The following is a 12,898-nucleotide window of genomic DNA, read 5'->3' as shown; positions in this document are numbered from 1 at the left end:
GGGACATTTTATTTTCCTCCTCCTTATTTTCCCACATTTCCTCCTCTTTCATATGAACATACTGACTCCCTGCTGGTTAGAATTCTACAGGCATTAAATGTCCTCCTGCATACTGTTGCTGTGACTGAACTACAGTAAGTGCCATCAGGCAATTCATTCCCAGGGAGCATCACAATCCATGTCCTGCTCACATTCAATAATTGCACACGTGCACTTCAATCAGCCATCATTGAAAAGAATAATGCTTTAGGTGTACATTTTGCAAAAAGTGAATCTGTGCAAAACGTGAAATGTGGAAGCTGCTGACATACGAAGAGTTATCACGAGATGCATTTAGGAAACTGGTATCAATGAACCCATCGGAGGATAAAAATAATAATTATACTGAAGCCTATGCATGTTAATGTTCAATGAGACTTACAGGAAGTTGTTTCCTTCTTGTCATTGCTGTCTACCGCACCTCCAATACTAAATCGGCATTTCTGCTACTTTATCATCTGAAATTATCCCATCTCCAATCATAAAAGTGGCAGAAGACAAAAATTTCACCCTAGATATAACTGAATCTAAAAGTATAACATCAGTAATTCTATAGCTGATTATACTTCCCTGTTCAAACTGACATGACACAGGGTTTTCAAATGGATTATAGTATCATTTTCTGTACAATTGTGATAAAAGTGACACTGAAAATGCATAAATGATTTTACAATACTTAAATCTTAATGGTGACATTTATCTTTAAATCAGACATTACCAATTTATTATATAGTTGGAGAGTGCCCAATGATATATAACACAAGTGATCTTTCCTACATGTGGACAAGGAGCAGCATGCTGGTATCACTAATTTAATGAAAACAAAATACTGTTAAGTTATATCATACCTTCTGCAATAAACTCCAAAATGCAGCACCAGCAAAGCAATATATTCTATATCACATTTATTCCTGTTGACAATATGTAAAAAAAATAACTGAGAAACATGCATGTTTTAAATCATGATGTTATATTGAACTCTATTAATAGTTGCTGGCATGGTACAGTGTGTTAAAGAGCCAAAAGGCAAGGAACTAAACCTTGCTGGTTCCCCTCCTTGTGGCTGCTTACACTGGACGCCACAATTGGCTTGGACAAACCGAGGTTGGGAGAAGTGAAAGGTAGCTATAAATAGGGTGATACACCTATTCAGTATCACTCCTGAAATGATGCATTTGTGAGACCATGATGAGGACTAAATTGGTTTCTCTATTTTCAAATAATCTACAAATACTCATTTTGAAACCTCACACATAATGATTGGCTACTTGATAGCATTTGAAACTCTAATCTAACAGAAGTCAGTAAAGTGGAATTGGGGAGATGGGTTCAGGAAACAGAACAGTGTAATCTCCGGAGGTGCTGTGAAAAAAACTTGGAAGGACAGCATGTTGGCAAAACCAAGGGAGATCAAGAGTTTATCTTCAGCCATTTGGCAAGTTCATCACTTGTATTATGGTGTATGGTTCTAAATTACACAAAATGTACAATTTTCATTCTGCATTAGTATGTAATAGATATTGTAAAACAAACAAAAACAAATGCATCACATCCTAAACAAGACCCTTTAACATAGGTGAGAGAACTTCAGCACAGATCAGTGCAAGAAAATATGCAAGATATAATTATACTGAGAGACTCTTGAAAGGTAAAGTGAAGACAGGAATGCAATCCTATTAGCTTAATTACTCTGGAAATAGTTATTACTAATGATGATCAGACTATATATTGATAAAAATAATTATAATCTCCTTCACCAAAGGCAACAATCCTGACAGAGACAGAGAAGTAAAGACCTGGATGTTTTTGATACAAGAGCAACTAAAAATGAAACAGGGAGGATTGGTTTAACTGTGATTATGCATTCTACAGCTGAAAAAAGCAAGACATGCATGTAGCATGGCTGAAAATGGATCTATTGAAAGCTGACAGATTATACATTAAACCACACAAGAAGGCCAAAGTTATCTGATAAAACAGCACACAGGGAAGGCCTGAGTGCAACACTGGGCTGAATCTCATAAGAGATGGAATGGGGGAAGATTGCAAAGGAAATCACTTCAGGTGGCATACAAACACCCAACACCGATTAAAATACAATGAAGGTCAGGAGCAAAAGTGGTTGTGCAGTGCATTGCTTATAGTATTGGGCTAATGGTGCTTTAAGTACTTTTCTACACAGAAAACCTGCCATGAAGGTTGTACTTCTAAAACTCAAAAGAAATATCTTTACAGCCACATGTCCTACTTTGCATTTCCATTGTTTTACAAGATTGAAAGCTGCAACATGCACTTTACTCTGAAGAAATTCTTTCCTCAATGATGCAATATTTGTATGCCCTGTTATCAAGTGAAGGTTACCACACTGTATCCTACTGTGCCGGCCCAAAGCCTAGGCACAAACTGATCGCGATCAAATACCATCCTCCTTTCCAGGCTCTTTTCAATTAGAAATGCCAGTTCATTCACAGCATCCTTTCTTCTGCCCAGAGTCAGAAAACTACATGTGCTCACACTGCAATCAAACGGTATGATCACTTCAATGTGGCACAAGATATTGGGGGTATTGTTGTTATGTGGGTATAGTACTTGCTAGTAATCCAGTAATGATAGTCATTAAAATTTTGAACTGAAAATTAGCAAGATAGTTATAAAAGATCATGTATCAATAAAAGTGACAATGGAACTATTAATCTGTGTAAGGAAGCAACCAGGCCTCTAATAGCCTTTCCAAGAATAACATCAATGTTGCGTGTACTGTGTTCTGCACCTTGGTCCAGAGGAATATTCTTTTGCTTGGAGGTATACATATTGTTGAATAACAATAAACTTGAACTTGAAGATTGGTAACAGCTTGAGACTGAACAAGACAAAGAGAGTGTAAGAGTCTGTGGAGTGGGAGTAGAGCCTGTGGTGGAGGTTAATGATATCTTACAAGAAGAATTTTTTTGCTCATCCAGTGCATGATGTTGAATAAGCAGTCTAAACATTTGGAGATATAGGAGGGTCAAGAGAGATGATGACAGGACTCAGAAATAATAGTCCGAAGTGTAAACGAAAGCCAACAATTGGAGAGATAAGAATGAAGTGAGGGGAAAACAGTTCCACCCATCTAGACAATGGAAAAAAAACTTCAGCGGAGGTAGACATGATCAATTTTATCAAAGGCCACATATGAGTCAAGAGGGACAAGGAGGGACTGGTTACTTCTATCCTGCCCAGTTAGTGTCATTCACAACTTAGATGAGAGAGATTTATCCATTCGACAGGTTGGATAGATTTTGTGATGGAATTCTAGAAAAGGATGGCATAAGCGTGGACTGCAACAGCATGTTCCCCTTGGATATCAGAGATCTAACAGTACCTGCAGGACACAGGGTTCGAGAGCAGGGTTTTTTGTGGTGATGACTGACAACTTAAAGGGCAGGAGAGGCAAACTATATGTGAAAAGAACTATGAACAATATCAACCAACAATAGGGCCAAGAAAGGAAAATTACAGCATTAAAATATAGTTACTATTTAATGGAAAACCCTTACCTATTCAGGCCCGTTTTGTGTATGACGCCAGAAGGTGGTGAACTCATAACCTTGCTCCTAACTGGACGGGTTCAACAAAAGAATTTAGAAACAGAGTACAAGGCAAGGCAAGAATCAGTAAAAGCAGATAAAAGGGGGGCAGATTTGAAAAAGAGCAGACAATTTGAAAAAAAACTGTTCTGAGATCAAAGTGTTGAGTTTGAGTGCAAAGGTTTTAATGAGGGAGACCTCTACAAGAAGGCTGAGTGGAAACAAGGTAAGTTAAAGTAGTTTCTTCTCCTTTAAACCCAGTCGGTAAGTTGAGGGATAGAACTGGCAGTTGGTGGTTCCTCCTGTGAGGATGGATGTATGTCCGGCTGAGGCTCCTCTCAGGCTGCATGGATCGGCTGGACTACTGACTATAGCTCAACAGTTAACACCATCATTCCCACAATCCTGATTGAGAAGTTACAGAACCTGGGCCTCTGTACCTCCCTCTGCAATTGGATCCTCAACTTCCTAAGCAGAAGACCACAATCTGTGGGGATTGGTGGAAGGATATTAATAAGGTTGATAGTGTGCAGAGAAGGTTTACAAGGATGTTGCTGGGACTTGAGAAACTGAGTTACAGAGAAAGGTTGAATAGGTTAGGACTTTATTCCCTGGAGCGTAGAAGAATGAGGGGAGATCTGATAGAGGTGTATAAAATTATGACGGGTATAGATAGAGTGAATGCAAGCAGGCTTTTTCCACTGAGGCCAGGGGAGAAAAAAAGCAGAGGGCATGAGTTAAGGGTGAAGGAAGAAAAGTTTAAGGGGAACATTAGAGGGGGCTTCTTCACACAGAGAGTGGTGGGAGTGTGGATTGAGCTGCCAGATGAAGTGGTAAATGCAGGCTCACTTCTAACAGTTAAGAAAAACTTGGACAGGTACATGGATGAGAGGTGTATAGAGGGATATGGTCCAGGCGCAGGTCAGTGGGACTAGGCTGAAAAATGGTCCAGCACAGCCAAGAATGGCCAAAAGGCCTGTTTCTGTGCTGTAATGTTCTACGGTTCTAATATCTCCTCCTCGCTGACAATCAGAACTGGCGCACCTCAGGGGCGAGTGCTTAGCCCACTGCTCTACTCTCTCTATACCCATGACTGTGTGTCTAGGCATAGCTCAAGTAAATTTGCTGATGATAAAACCATTGTTGGTAGAATCTCAGGTGGTGACGAGAGGGCGTAAAGGAGCAAGATATGCCAATTAGTGGAGTGGAGTCGCAGCAACAACCTGGCACTCAATGTCAGTAAGACAAAAGAGCTGATTGTCAACTTCAGGAAGGGCAAGGCAAAGGAACACAAACCAATCGTCATAGAGGGATCAGAAGTGGATACGTTGAGCAGTTTCAAGTTCCTGGGTGTCAAGATCTCTGAGGATCTAACCTGGTCCCAATTATCAATGCAGCAATAAAGAAGGCAAGGCAGCGGCTATACTCATTAGGAGTTTGAAGAGATTTGGTATGTCAACAAAAACACTCAAAAACTTCTATAGATGTACAGTGGAGAGCATTCTGACAGGCTGCATCACTGTCTGGTATGGAAGGGGGGTGGTGGAGGGGGGGCAACTGCACAGGACCGAAAGAAACTGCAGAGGGTTGTAAATTTCGTCAGTTCCATCTTGGGTACTAGCCTATAAAGTACCCAGGACTTCATCAAGGAGCAGTGTCTCAGAAAGGCAGTGTCCATTATTAAGGACCTCCAGCACCCAGGGCATGCCCTTTTCTCACTGTTACCATCAGGTAGGAGGTACAGAAGCCTGAAGGCACACACTCAGCGATTCCAGAACAGTTTCTTCCCCTCTGCCATCCGATTGCTAAATGGACATTGAACCCTTGAACACTACCTCACTTTTTTAATATATATTATTTCTGGGATTTTTGCATGTTTTTAATCTATTCAATATATGTATACTGCAATCGATTTATTTATTATCATCATCATTAATTCTTCTGTATTATATATTGCATTGAACTGCTGCTGTTAACAAGTTTCACAACACATGCAGTGATAATAAACCTGATTCTGATTCAGGAGCGGCAATTGGACCCACTGAGGAGGCAGAAGGTGTTAAAGATAAGAATTTCAGGGAAGTTGTCACACTGCAGGTTCAGCCAAAGTGCTGGTGAGTTAACGCAAGAAGAAGCAGGTAGTGCAGGAGCCACAAAGAGGTTCTGCAGATGCTGGAAATCTCAATCAACACAGAAACCTAGAGGAACTCAGCAGGTCGGGCAGATCTTACTTATTTATTGAGATACAGATTCCAGCCCTTCGAACCACATTGCACAGCAGCCCCCGATTTAACCCTAGTCGAATCGATTTCAATTACCAATTAACCTCCCAAATGGTACGTCTTTGGACTATGGGAGGAAATCCATGAGGACAAGTGAGAGCATACAAACTACTTACAGGCGGCTGCAGGAATTGAACCCGGGTCACCTGCACTGTAAAGAGTTGTGCAAACCACACTACCATCCGGCCATCTATGGAGGGAAATGAACAGTTGACATTTTGACCTGAGGGTAGGTGGGGAGTGCTGGTGGAAGCAGAAGGGCAGTAGGACCCAGTAGCAATGTGACAAATCTTGGCCTTTTGGCAGCAGAAACTGAGGTCAGAGGTGAGGAGACTAATTCTGAAACGTTGACTCATTTCCCTCCAAAATATGTGCTGGACCTGCTAAGTTCCTCCAGTATTTTCTGCCTCGTCAAGGCAGTGCAGGAGTCTCCTGCAGCTATTCCCCTCTTTAACAGGTAAATTACTTGAGATCGGGGGTTCCCGGACACCTCAGTAAACAAAAACATTCTATATAAAAAAGATTGGGAAACTCTGCTCTAGATACTGTTGTTGGGAGAGAAGTAGTTTCTCTGAAGAAAGCAGTAATAGTCAAAATGGCAGAACTACAACTGCCTCTGTTGTATGGCGGGGAGATATTATTGATAGATAAGATACTATCACAAACAAGAGACAATCTGCGGATGCTGGAAATCCAAGTAACACACACAAAATGCCAGAGAAACTCAGCCGGCCAGGCAGCATCTACGGAAACAAATACTGTCGATGCTTTGGGCCGAAACCCTTCGGCAGGACTGGAGAAAAAAAAGATGAGGAGATCGGTGAGGCCCAACGTAGATTGGGAGACCACTTCGCTGAGCACCTATGCTCCGTCTGCCAGAAGAAGTGGGATCACCCAGTGGCCACCATTTTAATTCCACTTCCCATTCCCATATGTCAATCCATTGCCACCTCCACTGTTAACGATGAGGCCACACTCAGGTGGGAGGAGCATCTTCTTATATTCCATCTGGGTAGCTTCCAACCTGATGGCACAAACACCGACTTCTCAAACTTCCAGTAATGCCCACGCTCCCCTTCACAAATCCCCATCTGCTTTTCCCTCTCTCACCTCATCTCCTTGCCTGCCCCTCACCTCCCTCTGGTGCTCCTCCCCACTTTTTTTTCTTCCATGGCCTTCTGTTCTTCCCTATTGGACTCCACCTTCTCCAGCCCTGTACCTTTCACCAGTCAACTTCCCAGCTCTTTAATTCATCACTCCCCCTCCCAGTTTTACCTATCACCTTGAGTTTCTCTCTCTCCTCCACCTTTTCAATCTATTCATCTTTTTTTCACCAGACCTGCCGAAGGGGCTCAGCCCGAAACGGCGACTGTACTCTTTTCCTAGATGCTGACCAGCCTGCTGAGATCCTCCAGCATTTGGTGTGTGTTGCTGAGATAGATACTTCATTGATCCCAAGGGAAATTACAGTGTCACCGTGGCATTACAAGGGCACAAATATACAAATATTAGAAGAGAACAATGAAAGAATACAGAATAAGTTACCACAAACAGTTTAACTGGAGGGGAATCATCACTTCCCCGGCTATAGGCTGATTCATTATAGAGCCTAATGGCTGAGGGTAAGAATGACTTCATATAGTGCTCTTTGGAGCAGCATTGTTATCTTTGTCTATTACTAAAAGTGCTCCTCTGTTCAGCGAAGGTAGCATGCAGAGGGTGAGTAACATTGTCCAGAATTGCCAGGATTTTCCGCAGGGTCCTTTATTCTACCACAGGCTCCAGTGTGTCCAGTTTGACTCCTGAAGGAGCAAGCCTTTGTAATCCGTTTATTGAGCCTGGTGGCAATGCCCCGGTACACCACTGCATAGAAGAACAACCAATAGTGTCAAGGGACTCAATAGTCTAGGGGACAGGAGGCATTTTTATGGCCCAGCATGGGAGTCAAGCGCTCTGATGCTGAGATTAAGGATGTCCTGGAGCCTCTACAGAACATTTTGTAAGGGATGGTGAACATCCCAATCCCCTGCTAATACTAAGAGATGAAATCTTGCAAATGGAGGTTAAGGAGTTAAGTAGAAAATTGAAAAGCAGGACCTCTAGGGTTGTAACATCAGAATTACTTCTTGTGCCACCTGCTAGTGAGTTTATGAAAAGGAAGATAGGGCAGATGAAAGCCCTCGAAGAGCTGGTGCAAGAGGGAAGGCCTCAAGTTTGTAGATTGCTGGGAACAGTTCTAGAGCTTGGACAAGATTAAATGAGAGGGCGGCCAATATCGTTGCAGAGAGGTTTGTTAGTTTGCTAGAGACTTTAAACTAATGAGGCAGGAGAACCTGTAAATATGTAAATGATTGAACAAAAATGTAAGCAACCTAACAGTTAAGTCTGTAGGTAATGCAAAAAGGGGCAGATAACAAAGAAAACATAGAGGAACACATATCAGTTGGAAAGTTGGACAGATTGAACTTACTATGGACAAGTGCAAGGTAACAGCCTTTGGGATGTCAAATTATGTTCAGACAAATCAGGTAACTAGCAGACCCTTGATGAATGTTACCTGTAAGTTGCAGCAGAGGTAGATAGGATAGTGAAAAGGTATTTAGTACATCAGCCTTTTTTAGGCCAAGGCATTGAGTATAAAAACTGAGTATCATGTTGCAGTTGTGCAAAACACAGGTCAGCCCACTCTTTATGTACAGTGCTCGACACCACACTACTGAAAGGATATGGCAGCATTACAGTGAAAGCAGAAACGTTACTCAACTGCCACTATAAGCAGGGTTTGGATAGGTTGGATTTAGTCCCTCCAGAATATGGAAGACTGAGAGGTGACCTTATTTTTGCAAATTATTAAGGGCATAGATAGAGTCAAACTCAGAAACATTTTTCCCAGGGCAGGGGAGTCTACAACTACAGGGCACTTGTTTAAGGTGAGAGGGGAGAAAATTAAAGGTGATGGGGTGTAAGTTTTTCAGAGGGTGGTATTTGAAATGAGCTGCACGATGTTTAAAAAGGATTTGGGCAGGTACTTGAATTGGAGTAGAGGAATATGGGTTTAATGAGGGCAAATAGAATTAGCATAGGTGGGCATCGTAGTTGGCATGGGCTGCAGAGGCCTATTCTGTGCGGTACGATTCTATGGTTCGTTGTATCCATGGCAAGTGGGATGGGCAATACACGCGTGCTTGCCCACCTTCCACAACATTCCGTTTACCGGCACTCCACTGGACTGACAAACCTACCCGGAATAACAAGCTTGATACTTTGAATGCAATTATACACCCGGCCCAACAGGCCACGCAGTATTAAGAGGGCACAGGGTGGGGTCTTCGCTGTGAGGCCGCGCCCTGTTCTCAAGAGCGAGCCGAGGGTGAATCACCCGAGCCCCGTCCCAGTTTTCCTCCCTCTCCCTTCTCCGGCGTCTTTCAGCATTCCCTCCAATGGGCATCGTTCGAGTCGGCGCTAAAACGGGACTTAAATACAACTTGAAAACTTTCTCAAAATCTAACACAAGTTGCTAGTGCAACAAGGCCCCACAGCACACGACATTTAATCATCATTTTCAACGGCTTGTTGTCTGGACGCGATTAGATTCCGGTGGGGGGGGGGGGGAGAGACGGGGGTGTGGAGGGGCGTTACTAATTTAGATACTATTCCCGGTGTTCAGCACTGAGGTATATCGAAGGTAACTGGGTATAGAGCAGAACCTCCGCGCACACATTGCGTTTGTTTCGTGCACTCCTCGATGCGGAATAACAAGCACTCGATGGATATCGCAATAGTCCGTCACATCCTCCTTCTACACACTAACTGTGGGCCGAGGGTCATCGCGGATGGACTTCGTGCAAACGGCGCTCGGGGAACCTGCAACAAACCCCTCCCAAAAATTAAACCCTTTGCAAAAAACTCATACGTTTCTCGGTCTTTCTACTTCCCGCATTTCACATTATAAAAGCACCCGTGAATCCATGCTTGGGTTGGAGGGGTCATTTTGCATTGCCAAAATTTACAGTGGATGTCGGTTTCTGCTCTTCGTTCCTCCGCTGGTGGAACATTTGTGATCGCTTCGAGGTCCCTGGAAACGTCCTCAAGGACGCGGGGGAGACTCGAGTTCTCCAGTTTCCCAGCCCGAGCCTCGCAGGCAGCAGCTCCCTGAACCTGACAGTATTTATATGACTGAGTCCTGTATTTCTCATCACTCAGCCCGGTTTCTTCAAAGTGCAAACCTTAATTAAACCGGAATGAGGCACCATGGTGGCTTGAACTACAAACTAACTCGACCTCAACCCGTGACTGAAACCTTCATTGTTTGTTAAATAAATAAGAGCCGCGCACGATATGTGAATAAGTTGCCTTCCCGGAAGTTGGATATTTACCCTTTTAAATGTCTTGCTTTAAACTTGTGTTTCGAAATAAACTAGCCCGATGCCTGCTGTTTATCGAAACCTTTGCATGTTTTTTTTCTCTTCTGGGAGTTGCAATTATCCTCTCTATTAAACGTTTGCAAAATAAAAATTAAGGAGAGCGAGATGCCAGTGAGACTGACATGAAATTGGCGAGATCGCCCCCAGAGCAGAAGCGAAGCGAAACGTCTCCTTTTGTTAAGGCAGAGGGCGAGGGGTACATGGTGGCACCTCGGCTTCTCGCTACACACACTGCTCAATCCCACCGAGCCCGGCCTCTTTATCTTAAAGAAAATACCTGAATTTAATTCGGAGCTGCTGTTTTCTCGTTCCAGCAAGATCCACGTCCGATCCGAGCCGCTCCGAAGCCGGGCCCCAGAGGTTGTGAAAGTGCAGGTTCCGACGGTGCAAACGCACCGAGCAGGGGCTGATATAATCTATGTGTATTTTTTAATGTATATACTAATATCTGAAACGAGGAATGAGTTTACTTTCGCTCCATATCGCTGTCTGCTGCGCACATTTCCACCACTCCTCACTGCAGTCGCGTCCCCAGGGTCCTAGCGCCGCCGTCGTATCTACTTATTTGCAGGGGTACAGCTAGAAAACTCGCCAGCCCGGGTCAAACCACTTTCTCGGTTTCGTGTTCAGCTATAAGCACCGATCAAGGAGGGATTTTTTTTTCTCCCTGAATGATTTCCTCCTGATAATATCTCGCTGTTGCATTTACGTGCAGATGCACGTTTATTTTAGTAGTTTACCCACTGCTCTCTCTACCGATTGATACCTGAAGATCTTTAAGGCGTCTTCAAAGTATCAGAATAAAAAAAACTTGAGCAGTCAGTTAATTCCACGTCCTCTGGAGTGCCAGTTAAGAATATGGACGCAGGGGCTAATGGACATCAGAGGACAAATGTACGTGCAAACTACATCGTAGAGCTCTTACACCCAGCTCACAAGGTTCAGTTCGAAAAGGTTGGCTTACACGTTAGCCGAAGGTAACTGCCAAGCAATTGTTCTAGAATCTAGTTTTATCTTAAAGAAAATTAACCAGGTTTCGATTCGCCTCCTAATCTCCAAAACTCGTTATATTACTGTCACGTCTTTATAACCAAAAAAATATTACAAGGAAAAACACCGAACCCTTAGTATGTGTAGCCACGTGCTCTCAAAGGTTAATACAGTTTGCAGGCACCTTCATCTCCTAGCTTCCTATTTTCATATCCCCAACAATGCCGTTACCTTTTTCTCAGTCCAACAAATGGAATACTGGAAGGAAAACAGAAAATGTTGCCAATATTCAGCAGGTCAGGCTTGCTGACTTAAAATAAGAATTTAAAAGTCGTCACCAAGACCATACTTAGTTTCTCCTGTGCGGAGAAGATCACACCATGAGCACAAAGTGCAATACACTAAATTCCAATGAGATAATTGGATCATTGCTTCACCTGGAATCAGATGTTGGGTCTCCTGGAGGGGGGAAGGAAAGAGGCTAAGGGGAGGTGCCTGTAAAGATACAGTGGGAAGAGGAGAAGATATCAGTGGAGATGGAAGAGTGAATCAGAGACCTGGAGAGGGAATAATCCCTTTGGAGTGTTGAAAGTGGAGGGGATGGAAAGGTGTGCATGGAGGTGACAACATATTGAAAGTAGTGGAAAATACAGAGATTGTTCTATTGAATGTGGGAGTTGAACATAGGAGGTCTGGACAGGAGGAGAGTGGGTGACAGCAAAATTGCATGACATAGCATTTTATTGAATGTTCTATTAACTACAGTAGAGGCAAAACTACGGTGGAGGTCCAAGGAAAATATCTCAGAAGCACAGTTAGTCATCTCCAGAATATTCACGACAAAGCAGGAGATTCCAGAGGAATAATATGGAATCCTTGCAGGAAACAGGACTAGAGAGACTGCAGTCAAGATAGTGACATATATTAGTGGGCTTGTATTGAACATCGGTCAGAAACCGATCCCAAAAAGGTGATTAAGAAATTAAGGAAAGGCAAGGAAGATTACATTAATATATTCTTAGAGATACAGCATGGTAACAGGCCCTTCCAGCCCAATGTGCCACTCTGATCAATTACACCCTTGTGACCAGCCTATTAGCCTATAAATCTTCGGAATGTTGGAGGAAACTAGAGCACCCACAGGAAACGCAGTCACAGGGAAAGTGTACAAACCCCTTATAAACAGTGGCAGAGTTGAGCCTGGATCACTGGCACTGTAAAGCGTTATGCTAACTGCTGTGCTACCGAGCACCACTAACATCAAAGGTAATAATATTTTTGAGCTCTGAATGAAAGAAGTGAGTGATACTAATATGGTCACTAATATACTGGAAATAAAGATGGGGATGGGAAGCTGACAATAGTTGAACAAGGAATGATCCAAGAATCTCATAAAGAGAAAAGGCATGGTTTGGCCTCGTGCAAGATCCCAAAGGTAAATCTTTTTGCTAATGAAAGAAGACCGTAATACGTAGGACCAGAATTAGGCTATTTGGCATATCAAGTCTGCTCTGCCGTTCCATCATTTATTTATTATCCCTCTCAGCCCCATTCTCCTGACTTCTCCCCAGAAAACTTTGATGCCTTGATTAAT

General features: G+C 43.1%; 1 protein-coding gene across 2 annotated transcripts in view; it reads right to left on the bottom strand.

Annotated features, from left to right (window-relative positions):
* The window catches only part of bcorl1 (BCL6 corepressor-like 1), a 212,139-nt gene extending 201,324 nt beyond the window's left edge, over positions 1-10,815 (bottom strand). For both annotated transcript variants that reach the window (XM_059977160.1, XM_059977163.1), the window contains exon 1: positions 10,592-10,815. The gene's annotated coding sequence lies outside the window, so the exon portion shown is untranslated. The remainder of the gene's footprint in view (positions 1-10,591) is intronic.
* Between the last annotated feature and the right edge of the window lie 2,083 nt (positions 10,816-12,898).

The sequence above is a fragment of the Hypanus sabinus genome, chromosome 8 (assembly GCF_030144855.1).
Source record: "Hypanus sabinus isolate sHypSab1 chromosome 8, sHypSab1.hap1, whole genome shotgun sequence".
In the NCBI taxonomy this organism is placed as follows: domain Eukaryota; kingdom Metazoa; phylum Chordata; class Chondrichthyes; order Myliobatiformes; family Dasyatidae; genus Hypanus; species Hypanus sabinus.
This window is presented reverse-complemented; position numbering and strand designations above follow the sequence as displayed.